Raw genomic sequence first — 13,555 nt, 5'->3', positions numbered from 1 at the left:
ACAAATTATCTTAGAAATCACTCAGAAATTTAAGTATTAGAAAAACTCTGGCTTGCTAAATAGATGGTAGCAATATCCTGCTCATTATCATATCTGCACATAACTGTATTATCTTCCATTATGTTTGAAATGCTCCATTTCCTTCAGTGGATACGAGATGATAGTAAAAATGTTCCAGAGTTATGTATCAGCACTGGTGGTGAGATTCTCTGATATTTGGGTAAGACCTTTAAGCAACGAAGAAAAACAATTTGCAATAAGTAAAGAAAGCTTCAAATTTTACCTCAAGGTAAGCTTTGTTTAAAGAAGTTTTTAGTCATTAAAAACTACAAACACAATCCAAGATTAAAGTCAACTAAGATTAAAACTAAGGTAAACCTTTATTTAAATAATGACAAAAAAAACAATCAACCCATGCTGACTTAGAAGTTTTCATCCAGAAATCCAGAAAATCCAAAGCAGACATGCAAAACAAATTAAGGAATTTGATCCCAGCTTCCTTCTTTATACTTTTCTTTTTCTAAAATTTGGTTCTCAAAGATGTTTCTTTCAAAAAAAAAAGACAATGCAACTGTAATCAAAATACTTATTGTTCCATTAGTTTAAAAAAATGCACATCTTATGCAGTGTTCTGAACTTCTGATAAATATTAGCTGAAACACTAAAAAAAAGTTTGAATAAACTACAAAAAAGGAAAAAATCCTGCTCTCAATCAGCACTCCAGGGAAAGAGCTAAAACCTAGCATAAGTTTTAAGTCATACAGTAAAGCATTCCCAGAATAAAGTATATACTGTGTTCTACCTTCAAACAAGAAGGTTTGGATTTCTTTTAAGCAGTGCTGGTAAGCCTGTAGTTTCTTTTAGTCTCTTCATCTAGATCAATCTGCATTTTGGCTGGTATGACAGCAAGTCTTCCTCCAAGATCAAATGTAGCACTTCAAAGTTAAGAACTTGATTATGTGGTTACTGCATAGAAAGCTTTATAGCAAGTACCCAAACAGCAAATGACAACTCAGTTGATAACAACAGTAAGAGAACTATGCTTCAAAAAGCATCATGGCAGCCCCCATTCGTGAAGTTTATGGTTTTAGTCATTTTCTATTTATAGTATGGCATAGAAATAGTTTGAAAATATATTTTGACTCTGATGTGTCATAGTACGATCTTTCTTCTGGTTCTACAATATCATACTTATCTTATTCAGCCCATTTGAAACAACTGTTAAAAAAATTAATGAATCAAGGAAGAGCACTCATCTGTTTCAGCAGGTATCAATAATATGGCTTTCATTCCACTTTGTAATTTACAGTTTACGCAGTATTGTATACTTGATCACAAAACCTATCTATACACTATATCTTTACATTTTTCATTTGTTAACAATTATTGTATAGACAGTTCTTTTACCCTTATTCTGTTGCTCATCAGCTTTGGATTTTTGGAAAGATGAGATGACTCTTCCTCTCCAAATTCAAATGAAATTAAAACTCCTTAATTAAAATTTTAAATGAGAGCTTCCTTTTCATGGCTGAAATAACTCACAGAACAGATATGAATCACAGATGCTTTTAGCTGTAAAGAGCTCTGCATACTGAGACTGCCAATGTTTTAAATGACTGGCTTCCTCAAAGCTTTTCCATCTCTGTCAGCAATACATGACACATCTCTGAATGAAGAGCTCCCTTATCCCTACTCTCTCCCTTCTCCAAAACATTATCAACTTAACATTTTCTTCCACTCAAATCCATTCATTAACTCAGGAATCCTCTGTAAGGGCCGAGTAAGATCCTCTAGACTTAGGCCTTACCAGAGAGCTGGCCTTCACAAAGCCACCAGCAGTCGCTGGCAGCCAGTCTTGCAGATTTTGCCATCAGCTCCAGTAACTGGCACAGACCTTGCACCTTGCAGTCCCTGTTTTATGAGGTGTTCAGTCAGGCTGGGCAACCAGACAGCAGCAGATACGGACGGGCTACAGAATCCCTACTTAGTGCCACAGCTCCTCCCTGGAGAAACATCCAGATACATGAGCAGAAGGAAGAAGAAAGGGAATTCCTCATGCAGGCAGCTGTTACGTCAATATTTATTTCTTTTGCAGTGCAGCTAAGAGAGCTAGGCTCTGAGCTCCCAGCTGAACTGTGAGAGAATGTCTTGCCACCTTCACACTAACAAAGCTTATTCCAATCAACGGTTGTCACAGTCTACACTCAAAGCTCAGCCTGTGGTCTTTGTTACCAAAATTAAACTGAAACCATAGTCCAAGGATTAACACATTCCTTTTTACAGAAACAGCCAAGATGACCTTCTGCACTCTCCTGAGAGGACACCACTGTTATAACCACTTTATCCTCAGTAACAAGTCTCATTCTACTTGCATGCCTCCCTTCCTGAAGGGCTGGCTTATAAGTTTACATTAAATATCAGGACATAACCTGCACTTAGTTTTTTGGATTTTTGGATTTTTATCTCAGAGGTTGGGAAAAAAAAAAAAAAAAGAGAGAAGGGAAAAAAAAAATCATTCAGTCAATACTGCCACAGCACCAAAAGCAGAAAGTCTCTCTTCTGAACAGGTTTAGTTTACACACCTAGCTTTCAGTTAGGGAAGGGAAACTGCTCTTCATAAAACCAGCATAAAATAGTATATAGAATCACTTCAAATGCTTTAGAAATAGTAGAGATTTACTTACGAGTCAATGTTCTTTAGACAGAAGAGTTAATGCAACAGAAATACTACTTTGCTGCAGAGCAGACAAGACCTGCAAATATTTGCACTTCATACAATCCCTAACACTGTTCAGTTTTTGAGTAAATTCCATAAAATTAATTTCCTCAGGAAAAAGCCTTCTGCACCTTCCAAACAAAAAAAGTATCCCTTGAAGCCACTAACATTGCCCAAATGCAAGAGATAGTTAGCAGATCACCAGGGAAAAAACATGTCAAGACTGTGTTTGTGTTAATTGCTTTGCTCTGGTCATTTATTTAGAATATTACTAAGAAAAAAGCTTGCACAACTGAGCTGAGGAGCAAGTAGTATCGGGGAAAGACTGCTGACTGAAGGCCAAAATATTCAATTCACAGATTTGGTAAGGCAGAATGATGACTCACTGTCAGCACAACTCCCACTGTGAAGGCAAGTGAGGGCTGCAGTCGGCGAGCAGGATTCCTAAATCGCCTTAAGTATTGAGCACTCGTACAAAAAAACGAAAATCCACATGACAAAAAACCCACGCCAACCAGACAGCCACAAACATTTTAGTTTGACACAGCAACTTTGCAAAGTTCAACAATGCCAAAGGCTGAAAAACCTTGAACAGCTAACAGTAAACCGTCCTAAGACGTTCTGTGCCATCGCTTTTTGCCCGAAAGGAACACCTGGAGCACGCAACTACCACACAGCATGGCAAGACCAACGTTTTGTACGTCAGGAAATCAATAGAGGAGCTGACAGAAACAGCACCTCTCTCAGCAAACTAACCAGTTCTACAAGCTAGTAAGCTCTTCTTTGTACACCATATCTTAAAGGGCTTTAAATATAACTGTGACATATGGAAGTTATAGCTCTTCTGGGAGCTCGCAAATAAGCAAACCCCCATCTTCTCCCTCCTTGGTGTGAGGAAGCATTCCGGATCACATCAACGTCAACCTGAGGAACTTCATTACAACTCGCTAATATTCTACTGTTAACAGCAACTGAATTTACAACAGTTCAAGTCACAACAAGACTGTCAGCAATCCCTTGTTAGCTTTTAAGTATAGCTTTGAAAAAAACATTGGTTTTTCACCCACTGTGACCTAGAAGAGCAAATTGCCGCTCCCGCTAAAAGCACAGACAACAACAAAAACAGAAGCTGTAATTTGAAGATAACTCTACTAGGGTAGATCAGGCCTTTAGCAGCAACAGTTCCAAGTGATAGACTAAAACAAGTTTCTAGAAAATATAAGCGTAACTCAAAGCAAAGACAGAGAGTTAGGATCTACAAGTTTCAGTAACCAAGAAAGTGCAGCTAAGCAGAATTGAATATAACTGAAAATTACTCCCAGAATATCAAGCCTATGAGTCAGTCACACAAGGATGCTAGCAAAGCAAAATGACTGCTTTTGTTTCCTTATTCCGCACACACTAGTTCTCTCTCTCCACACACGCAAAAGGTCAAGACCTATGTTGCTAAAGTCCATCTGAAAAAAAATGTTGAAAATTTTTGCTTGGTGAAGAGGCAAGTTATTCATTTGTATTTTACGTTGCAACAGTTCAGTGGTGGGTTGTTTTTAAAATCCCCAAACCAACAAACAAAAACATTCCCTGTTAGGGGAAACAGATCTATTACCATCCAGTAATAAGCAACCCTGATAGGCTTTAGATCTCAAACTTTGCTTTGGAGACTGGAAAGCATGATAATCATCTACCTTCTAATTTTCAACCAAGAAGCTTTTTCCAAGGCTAAATCAACAGGACAGCAACACTGATAATATCTATCTAGAATTTTGCAGTGGCAAGGTTAAAGAAGGTAGTTAAACAGAGTAAAAATTTCAAAGTGAGAGAAAAGGAAAGGAAGATACTGACATTTTCATTCCTCCTTCTGTAGCCAGGAGCAGAGGGAAGAGTGACAACAGATGTTGCTAGTTTATAAATCCTTTCCATTCAACAATATTGCATCCGCTTGACCTCTTCAGCAGTAAGGTAAGCAAAGGTAGCGAGAGAGATGCAACAGACTCTGCTTTTCTGATGTAGCTAACTGGATCAGCTCAAGTGCTTCCTTGTACAGAGGGACTTTGGTCAGGATCTCTGAAAGCCACTTTACTTTGCTCAAATAAAGCAGAAACCTACCCATAAAAGCTTCCCCTAAGGTAGCAAGAAAAAAATAAAATGGCAGGCTCTTCAGCTGCAGGACCACTAACCTTTCTCCAGGCCCAGTTCTTGGCCATGCACTGCACACACAAGACCCCACTGCAGAGGGCTTTTAGACAGTCTTACACAAAGGTATTTCTGCCTGCTGCCCTGTAGAGACTTTATCAAGTCACCTGCCTAAAATGCAGGCAAAACAACAGGGCTGGGTTCTCACGCGACACAGACATCCCGCAGCCAAAATGTCAGTGGTGTTAAAGTAGAAAAGCCAGTCACATTGTAAGCTCTTACCATTTTTAAAGGATCAAGCGAGATACAGACTGGAAGAAGTTTACCCCTTCCCAAAATTAAGCCATGCACAAAAACATACTAATCTACATTCCTACAGTTCTCTTTTGGGATTTGAGGCAAACAAAACAGAGGCAATAGCCAGCTTTCTTTTTCTTTGATCCAGTTTTAATACTGTTCCATCTGCATTTTGTCTCAAGTTATCATCTCTATCTCCTGTCAGGAATTACATTATAAATATATATATACACACACACACACTGGAATGTCAGCAGATACTAAAAATTCTCAAGAATTCCCTTTGAAAGAATATACATTTTAGAAAACACTGGAGACACAATAAAATATTTCTTAAGCGAAAGTTCTGTATTAAGCTCATCCAAATAGCAATCCCAGTAAGAAGCCACTGCATACAATGGCAGTCTTGCTGTGTTTCTAAATTGAAGTTAAGGAAAAGTTTTACATGAATTCCGTAAAAATCTTTCCTTCAGGGATCTGGTTTGTTTCTGGTCATTCCTGTTTGTTCACCACAGAGAAGATTGCATAGGGAAGCTGACAGTTACATGATAATGGTATAGCAAAACACTGAGAAACACAACCGAAGTATTCCAGTATGCCACTTAAAGCAGCTATGCAAACTGTTTGTTGTAGGCTCATTTAGAAGATCATTCCAAAAAATCATTTTAAGCAGTGTTCATAAAATCATCTTAATGATTTCCCTAAAGGGCAGACATCATATATTACCACCATTCATGTAACAGAACCAGAGCGGTGTCCAAGTACAGCGCAAACAAGTAAATCCCAAGCAAAATATGCTGCAAAGCTGAAATTAAAATGACAGGTCTTGAGTACCAAGTCCATCTTTAGTGTTTTAAATCACCATGGCAAGACCAGCAAGCTGTTTCCTCTAAATGTGTCTGTGTGAAAATCAGTTGGGGGTGGGAGGAGGAGAGCGCAAAATAGTGTGAGCAATTGTTCTTCACCTCCACAAAGATCTAAGCAGTAAGTCACCTGGTGGTAAATATTTGGGATGAAAAAACAGCCAGACCAAGGGAAGGCTAACTTCCTGCAGAACAGCGTGGCAACTAGAATGATACAGGTGAACAAAATGACTATGAAGGGATGCTGTTCACACATCACACCCCTTGGGCCAGCACTTGTTAAAAACAAAGGTGGTTTTTCTTTGAAAAAATTGTAAGGGCCAAATTAACCTTCACAGCCCGAGACCACTGCTGGATCAGAAGTTTCCATACTGGGGAATACTGCACATAAAAAGAGGTAGATGCATAAAAATGAGTACAGAAATTGTGTAATTAGTGCATGTTTATTTTACTAGCTACCAAAAAAAAAAAAAAACCTCCCCAGAAAGAAAACCAACAATCCCCCCCAGCTTTCTTCACAATCCTCCATCACACTAGTTACATTAAAAGAACTGGGGAAATTCAGAAGCATTCATACTTCTCTGGATCTACCAACACTTACAAGGTTTCCTAACAAGTAAGAGAAAAGTGGAACAGACCCCAACCAGCTAATAGGGTCACCAAAGCACTCAAAGTGAAGTACTGTTAGAGTTTTCACCGTTTTAAACATCTTTGATCAGTTTACAGGAAAGCAAATTAAGAGATGCTCTGCTTCAAAGGAAAGCTCCCAAGTATGCATGTAACGTATAGCAAGTTACCAGGATTTGCATGTTGAATAGTTAAAAAAGAAAAAAGCTAGCCAGCATGCTCCCAGTGATGCAAGAACCCACAATACCGGTTAAGCATTAAAAAAAAAAAATGCTCCTAGAGAACAATTAAATAAACAAATAGAATTTTATTGGCAATGCGTATAGACTATTTTCCCTCTAAACAACAACAAAAAAAGCCAAAAAACCACCACAGCATACCAGCAACAACCGAGCTCCTGCCTTGTGCATGCTTTGTGCGCAATGCCTAACATTTCAAAATTCAGTAAGGTACTTAAAGGGTGAAATTGCTTAATACTACTAGATATATACAAGCCTACAAAGAAGAAAAAAGAAAAATTGCTCTTCAAGTTCATAATAACACGTATAAATTACTTCTTTCAGCAATATCGCTAGCAATAACACTTCCAGCTAAGAGACAGGCAAGTGCAGCGCTATAAACTACTCCTAAAATGCTTACACATATTACACGTATTATATATAAATATATATATACACACTGTGTTCACACGTATCGGCGCACCGCTATGAAACTACTCCGGCGTGGCTCTGACAACTCCGCTGCCCCTGCTCGCAGCGGCGCAACGCACTCACCGGCCGCGGACGCCGCCGCGGCACCTCAGCTGCTCACCGGGACGAGAGGCGCCCGGCGCGCCCCAGAGCGCCGTGCCCGCTCCGGGCGGACACTTCGCAGGTCGGCGCGGCGCAGCGGCGGCTCCCGCAGGCACCTCGCTCCCTCCGCCCGGCCCCGGCGCCGCCTCCCTCCGCCCCGGAGCCGGAGGGCAGCGAGGGGCGACCCCGGCGTGGCGCGGCCGCAGCGCCCACCGGCTCCCGACGGCCGCCGCTGCCCAGCCTGGCCGACAAAGGCAACGGCTCCGGCAGCACCGGAGCCGCGCCAGCGCCGGCGAGGCGGGGCGCGGCGGCCGTTGGCCGGGGAGGGAGGGGGCTGGGGGGGGGGAGGGATTAACGGTCGCCAACGGCCGCCGCGCCCGTTACGCCGAGCCGCGCCTCAGGTGAGCGGCGGGCACCGGCTCCTCACCTGGGCTGCTGCCGCCTCGGCGCCGCGCCTGCCGCTGCCAGGGCCGCGCTGGAGCCGCGCAGCAGCGGCACTGCTGCCGCTGCCGCCCCTCCTCCGCCGCCGCCGCGGCTCCCCTCAGGCACCATCGCAGTGGGGAGCGGCCGCCGCCGGGACCGGACCCGGCTCCCCGCCCGCCACCGCCGCCTCCCCTCAGCCGCGCGGCTGCGGCTGCCATGGAAATCACAAGCGCGCCCTGATTGGTCGCGGGCCTCGATGTGTCGCGGGACGCGGTTGGGCCGGCGCGGGGGATTGACAGCTGCGGGGCGGGGCCGGGAGGAGGGGGCGGGGCCTGTCGGAAGGGGCGGGGCCGCTAACTCCCGCGGGGCGGGGGCAGGGCTCCGCTGGCGCGCACATCTGGCGCGGCGCCGCCGCAGCTGGCGAACAGCTGGGGCGGGGCCAGGCAGGCGCCGTGCCGCGCCGGCACCTGGGCACCCGCGGCGGCGCGAACATCTGGGCAGATGTGCTGGCCAGGTGCACCCTTGCAGCAGGCCGGGAACAGCTGGCTGCCCCGCAGTGCTAGCTGCACGCCATCCCCAGGGCACCTCTGCACACATCTGGCAGCGTCACGCCCCGGCAGGGAGGGTGGGCACAGGCAAAGGCAGATAAATGTTTTCTTCCTGGGAGGCCTCAAGCATTGGGATGAGTGAGTGAACCATGAAAATAATAAATACAGTATACACTAAGGTTTCTTTATACTCTAAGTTCACTCCACAGCAATATAATGACATTTCTGAGGAAGAAAGATGCAGTAAAGACTTCAACTATATGGATCTTTTAAAAATAAAACTCTGTACAGAACATTACCCACTCTGTCTTTGCCAGTCTTATGTTTCAGAGATCCGTTTTGCAGGAGAAATCACCCAAAACTTAGAATCCCGTTGTACATCTGTTCCAGGCAGACAGATTTTATGCACAGTGCTACAACAGTCAGATAAATTTATAAAAGGTGCAGTTAAATATTTTAATAGATATGTGGCATCTGCAGCACAGGACAGCAGGGAGTCTGGTAGTGTCACAAATCAAGGTTCAGGTGTGCTCCGGTGCTGCGCACCCGTTTGCGGCAGCAGGGAAGCAGAAGCAAGCCATGCGTCGACCACGTGCGGCACTGGCGGGGTACAGCTGCAACGCCGCTGGGCTGCAGGGCAAACTCGAGCCCAAACGGGCTGTCTGCTCACTGCACCGCGCCTCTGACCCGGGTTTGGGTGAAGTAGCCAGGCGGGGAGCTAGGATGACTTGGACTAGCGCTGTGCCCCTGTAGGCGCAGATACAAGGAGCTCAGCCCACGAGGAGACTCACACCCGTTGATTAGGTCACTACCGACAAAGACTGGCCAGAGGCCACACTAACCACATCCTTCCCCACGCACTAGGCAAAAAGACAGCTTTTATACCCAAAGAAAGGGGAAATAAGGTTGAATTTGGCTTGTTGACGTTAACATAGCGATACGCAAAGACTGAATCACACTGAAAATGTATTTCCTTACATATGGAAGTTCTGGTCCAGCTGGCGTCACCGTATGCAGACAAACACGCTGCTGAAATGTCAGCGCTGCTTCAGGTTTGTAGCCAAAGGAGCAATCCCCCGGGACATCCCCCAAAGTTGTGCTGCTTGCCAAATGAAAAAAGAGCTCATCGAAAGGGATACAACCAGATCCCAGCCCCAAATTCAGCCTGTGAAAAGAAGTCTCTGGGCTGCACGGTTATGACTGACAGACGGCTCCTGCTCAGCGCCGTTTCTACGGGTGTTTCTGCTCTCAGCCGCCTGCCTCCCGCGCCATCCTCCAGCCGGCGAGGATCGCACCTCCGGAGGCAGCGCGCCCACCTGCCGGGGCAGTGCTGGGAAGGGGGCTCCGCGCTAACCGCAGCCACCACGGCCATCGGGATGGCCCCCCAGCCGGAGCCGCCGGCCTTGCCGACGAGGCTCCCGGGCCCCAGGGCTGGGGCAGAGCAGCCGGAGCGAGAGCTCGGTACAAAATGCGCGGGAACCGGCGCCCTGGAGAACGCCGAATCCCGAAAGCCCTAAAACAGGGTCTGACTCGTGTTTCCCGGAGAGACGGCACGAAGGCCTGCGCGGCTCGAGCGAGACCCGGCAGGGTCTTCTCACCCTCCGAGCTGCACGAGAGGCGACGAGACCGGTGCCCGAACCATGACAGCAGCGCCATCGAGACGAAAGCATTAATAACAGCCCGTTACCTCGTTTCGCACCGCCCTTGCAAAGTGCCCACCATAAAACCGTTACGAGCCTGACGAGACGCGGCTTCCCCGGCTGCGCAGGAGCCCGTGCTCGCCGCCGGCGCTGCCCGACGCGGCTGAGCGCTCGTCTTGCTTCCTGCTCGCCGGGGGCGACAACGAGACGTCGATACTCGGCGGGTCGAACACGGCGCCGGGCTCCTCGGCCGGGGACGGCAGCACCTCGGGGCCCGGCCGCAAACACGATTGCTGCATTAATATCCATAATGCTCATTCACAGGGAAGCAGTGGAGCAGGCTGCTGCTTTTAGCACGCTGTTTTTGGGGATTTTTTTTAACTGTTGATTTATATTGAATCTGAGAGAAAAGCCAAATATCCACATTCGCACAGTAACTAACTCAGAAAGGAAACCACACTCCATAGCTCCCTCTTGACATCACGCTTTTTATCCTCCCTCAGCCCACATGGCTTGTGTGGAATTTATTCACTAAGAAAATAGGAGCAGATAGGTGCATGCGAGACAGCGACACGTACTTTCGCAGTGGGAGAGGCTCCGTCTCGGACCAGGCTTCCAAAGCGCCTAACGGCCACGAGGGGTGACGGGCTCCCACGGCGCTCGGGGAGCTACCGGGAGCGATGAGAAACCAGAAATCCCTTTCACGTGGCGAAATTCCCTTCAAATTCCTTTTCTCCAGCAGGCAGCAAAGGGTGAATAAATGTCATTTGCTCCCAAACGGGGCTGGAATTGAACTGATGATTTGAAGACGAAACACTCTGTACCCTGTTTCCAGTAAGTTTGCCTCAACCCATTAAACGGCGCTTTTCGGAGCGCTTTATTGGCTTTGCTTTTACGGCTTGAGCTGTGACTCACACATCCCGTCCCTTTTAACGGCTTCCGATCCGCGGCAACCGAGCGGTGCCTCCGGGGAAAGGAGCGGGCGGCGCGAGGGCAAGCGCAGACCGGCAGCGCGGCCGCATGACGCAGACGGAGCCGCTCGGTGCCGCCGGCGCCGCGCCGGGCCCTGCCCCGAGCACCGGAGCCGCGGCTCAGACCAGCCGGCAAATGTTTAATTGCACAAAGGCTTGATGCAGACGGACCTGCTGGGGGAATCCCAGGGGAACGGAGGCCAGAAGCGGGTCCGGGCGGTGGTGGCTGTTTCGTGCCCGTTTTCCCCGTCGGCAGCAGCGCGTCTAAGGCTGCTCTCGCGCCGGATGCCCCCACCGGGCTGCAGGGACCCGCGGCGGCGGCGATGAGCCCGCGGCTCGCTAAGGGCAACCTTGCCGGGCTTCATGGGCGTTTCTGCCTTGGAAAACCTCCCCGCTGGCTTGTCTAAGCGAAGACCCGCGAGAGGCTCGACCTTGGGGACAGTGCAGTTTGAAGGACGGTGCTGGCACGACGAGGCACAAAGCAGCTTTGCTGGGTTCCCGCGGTCGCGGTCCCCATCTCTGCCCGCGGCATCAACGGCAGCACCGCGGCCGCCCCCGAGGGAGGAGGCACAAGCTGCTTCTTGTGGGTCTTGTCCCACAAAGCTGAAATGGCTAAAAAAAAGAGCAGTTTGCAGGATCCAGTGCCGAGTTTGTAAAGCGAACTCTGCAGCATGGGCAGCAGCCGCTTCAAGAGCAAAATATCCGTCGGCTTATTTATAACGTCAGCGATGCAAGAAACGATCTCAGCCGCGTCTGGAAAAGGAGGCGAGGGGGCGGCTCGCAAACCCCGGCATCCCCAACGCCCCCCCTGCTCGCCGCCACGGAGCGGGCCGTCTGCGCAAGCCCGAGGCCGGCAGACGGGGCGGCGCGACGTCCCCATTTTCCTCATCGCTTTCCCCCTTTTTGGGTGAGCTGGATTGGTCAGCGAAAAGAAGGAAGCGCCCCGGCCCCGCAGCGACTTTTCCATGGATACATCGGCCGCGGCCGGAGAGCCGAGCCCCCGGCTCCGCACGGGGCCCTTCGCTTTAGCCCCGTTTCTATTTTCAGGGCGGTTTGGGGGCCGGGGCAGCGAGGCTCCGGCTCCGGCGAAACGAGTGAGGCCAAAGTCTGGGGAACTGCAAACACGGGGCCGCGGGAGAGGTCCTGCCGCCTCCCGCAGCGCTGCCTCCCCTTGTTTGGTTTCAATCAATCATTTATTTCGACGGCGGCCTTGTAAAAGGGGAACGCGACGCCCAAAACGTCCTTTGAGCTAGCAGAGATGCCGAGGGTCGGCTGCGTTCGATGCCAGAAGGGAAATGACCCCGAGGGGGGATGCACGGGGCCTCCTCCTCCTTCACCTGAGCGGGGAGACCCGATTCCAGAGCCTGGTCACGTTCCCACGCCGGCAATTTGCGCCCCCCCCCCCAAAAAAAAAAAAACGGGCCTATATGAAACTGCTTAAATTGGGTCCGGACGAGATGCAAAGTCTGGATCTCTTTTCTCCCTGCCCGCTACTCGCACCACCAGGTAACATCACTAACATCGGAGATAAGTAATAAAAGCAACCTTTTCCCATAATAGCATTTCTACATCAGTAAAAGAAAGCAGCCATGGATTTTCCAAACTGAAATGAAGACGAAGGGAAGCAAAATGGCTCGCAAGGCAAATCCCTTGCAAAACCACGACGTCCTCCGTCCACCCGGCACCCTGCACCTTATGCATCGATTCCCTGCTCTTTGCTAATGTATCCACGTACATGGAATTTACAGCTAATTCAAAATGCCATTCCAACCATTTCCACAGAAACCTGCTGAATTCTGCCAGATTCTCTGAATTTAAATTCCGTACGTCCTCTAATGCTAATGGCTATGCGCTCTCCGACATTAAATTCTGCAGGATTAGCCTGCTCCTTGTTGTCCAAAGGGAAAAAATTTACACTTTTCCCGCGGAGCCAGGTGCGCAGCAGGAGCGCCCCACGAGCTGAATTTCCCGAGTTTGCAGCCGGGAGGACATTTGCACGAAGAAAAGCCGCAAAAAGAGGTGGACGAAGTAATACTGAATTAACAGCGCAGCGAGGAAAGCAAGCAGCCACATGAAAGCATTGCCTGGAGATGCCGGGATTTGTTTCCCACGGGAGGAACTGTGTCGCGGAGCTGCCAACAGCCGTGCCGGGCGCCTCCTCCCAGGATCTTTAGGAAGGGGACAACGGCTGATGCTGGAGCGTGTCAATGGGCAGCGGTGTTGGACGTCTGCCAGGCTGGATCGCCTGGCTCCCGGCACTGCAACCCCTCGCCCACGTGGGACCCCAAACCCGGCTCCTCCGGTTCCCCCCGTCTCTCCTGCTGGGCTGCAGCCGACGGCCAGAGGCAACACCAGGGCGGCCGGGATTCGGAGCCGAGAGCCCAGTGGGGGGGGGTCGGTTTTGAGCTCTTCCCGGCTCCGTACCTGCCGCGGGTCCGTGGCGCTCGGTCCCGCCGGTCGGCATTTCTGCTCCCCGCTCCCACGGGAGCCTCCGAGCTGCTGCCGGCCCGGGGTGCTCGTGGCGCTGACGGCCGCGAACCCCGTCG

General features: G+C 49.0%; 1 protein-coding gene across 5 annotated transcripts in view; it reads right to left on the bottom strand.

Annotated features, from left to right (window-relative positions):
• The window catches only part of TPST1 (tyrosylprotein sulfotransferase 1), a 39,019-nt gene extending 25,464 nt beyond the window's left edge, over positions 1-13,555 (bottom strand). For 2 of the 5 annotated variants that reach the window (XM_067309674.1, XM_067309678.1), the window contains exon 1: positions 7,855-8,046. The gene's annotated coding sequence lies outside the window, so the exon portion shown is untranslated. Of the gene's footprint in view, positions 1-104; positions 228-802; positions 1,146-7,409; positions 7,466-7,854; positions 8,047-13,433 lie in introns of those variants that run through there. The other 3 variants (XM_067309675.1, XM_067309677.1, XM_067309676.1) reach the window with 3 other exon arrangements.

This window comes from Apteryx mantelli, chromosome 22 (genome assembly GCF_036417845.1).
Source record: "Apteryx mantelli isolate bAptMan1 chromosome 22, bAptMan1.hap1, whole genome shotgun sequence".
In the NCBI taxonomy this organism is placed as follows: Eukaryota; Metazoa; Chordata; class Aves; order Apterygiformes; family Apterygidae; genus Apteryx; species Apteryx mantelli.
The sequence above is the reverse complement of the archived record's forward strand: the minus strand, read 5'-3'. Positions and strand labels throughout refer to the sequence as shown.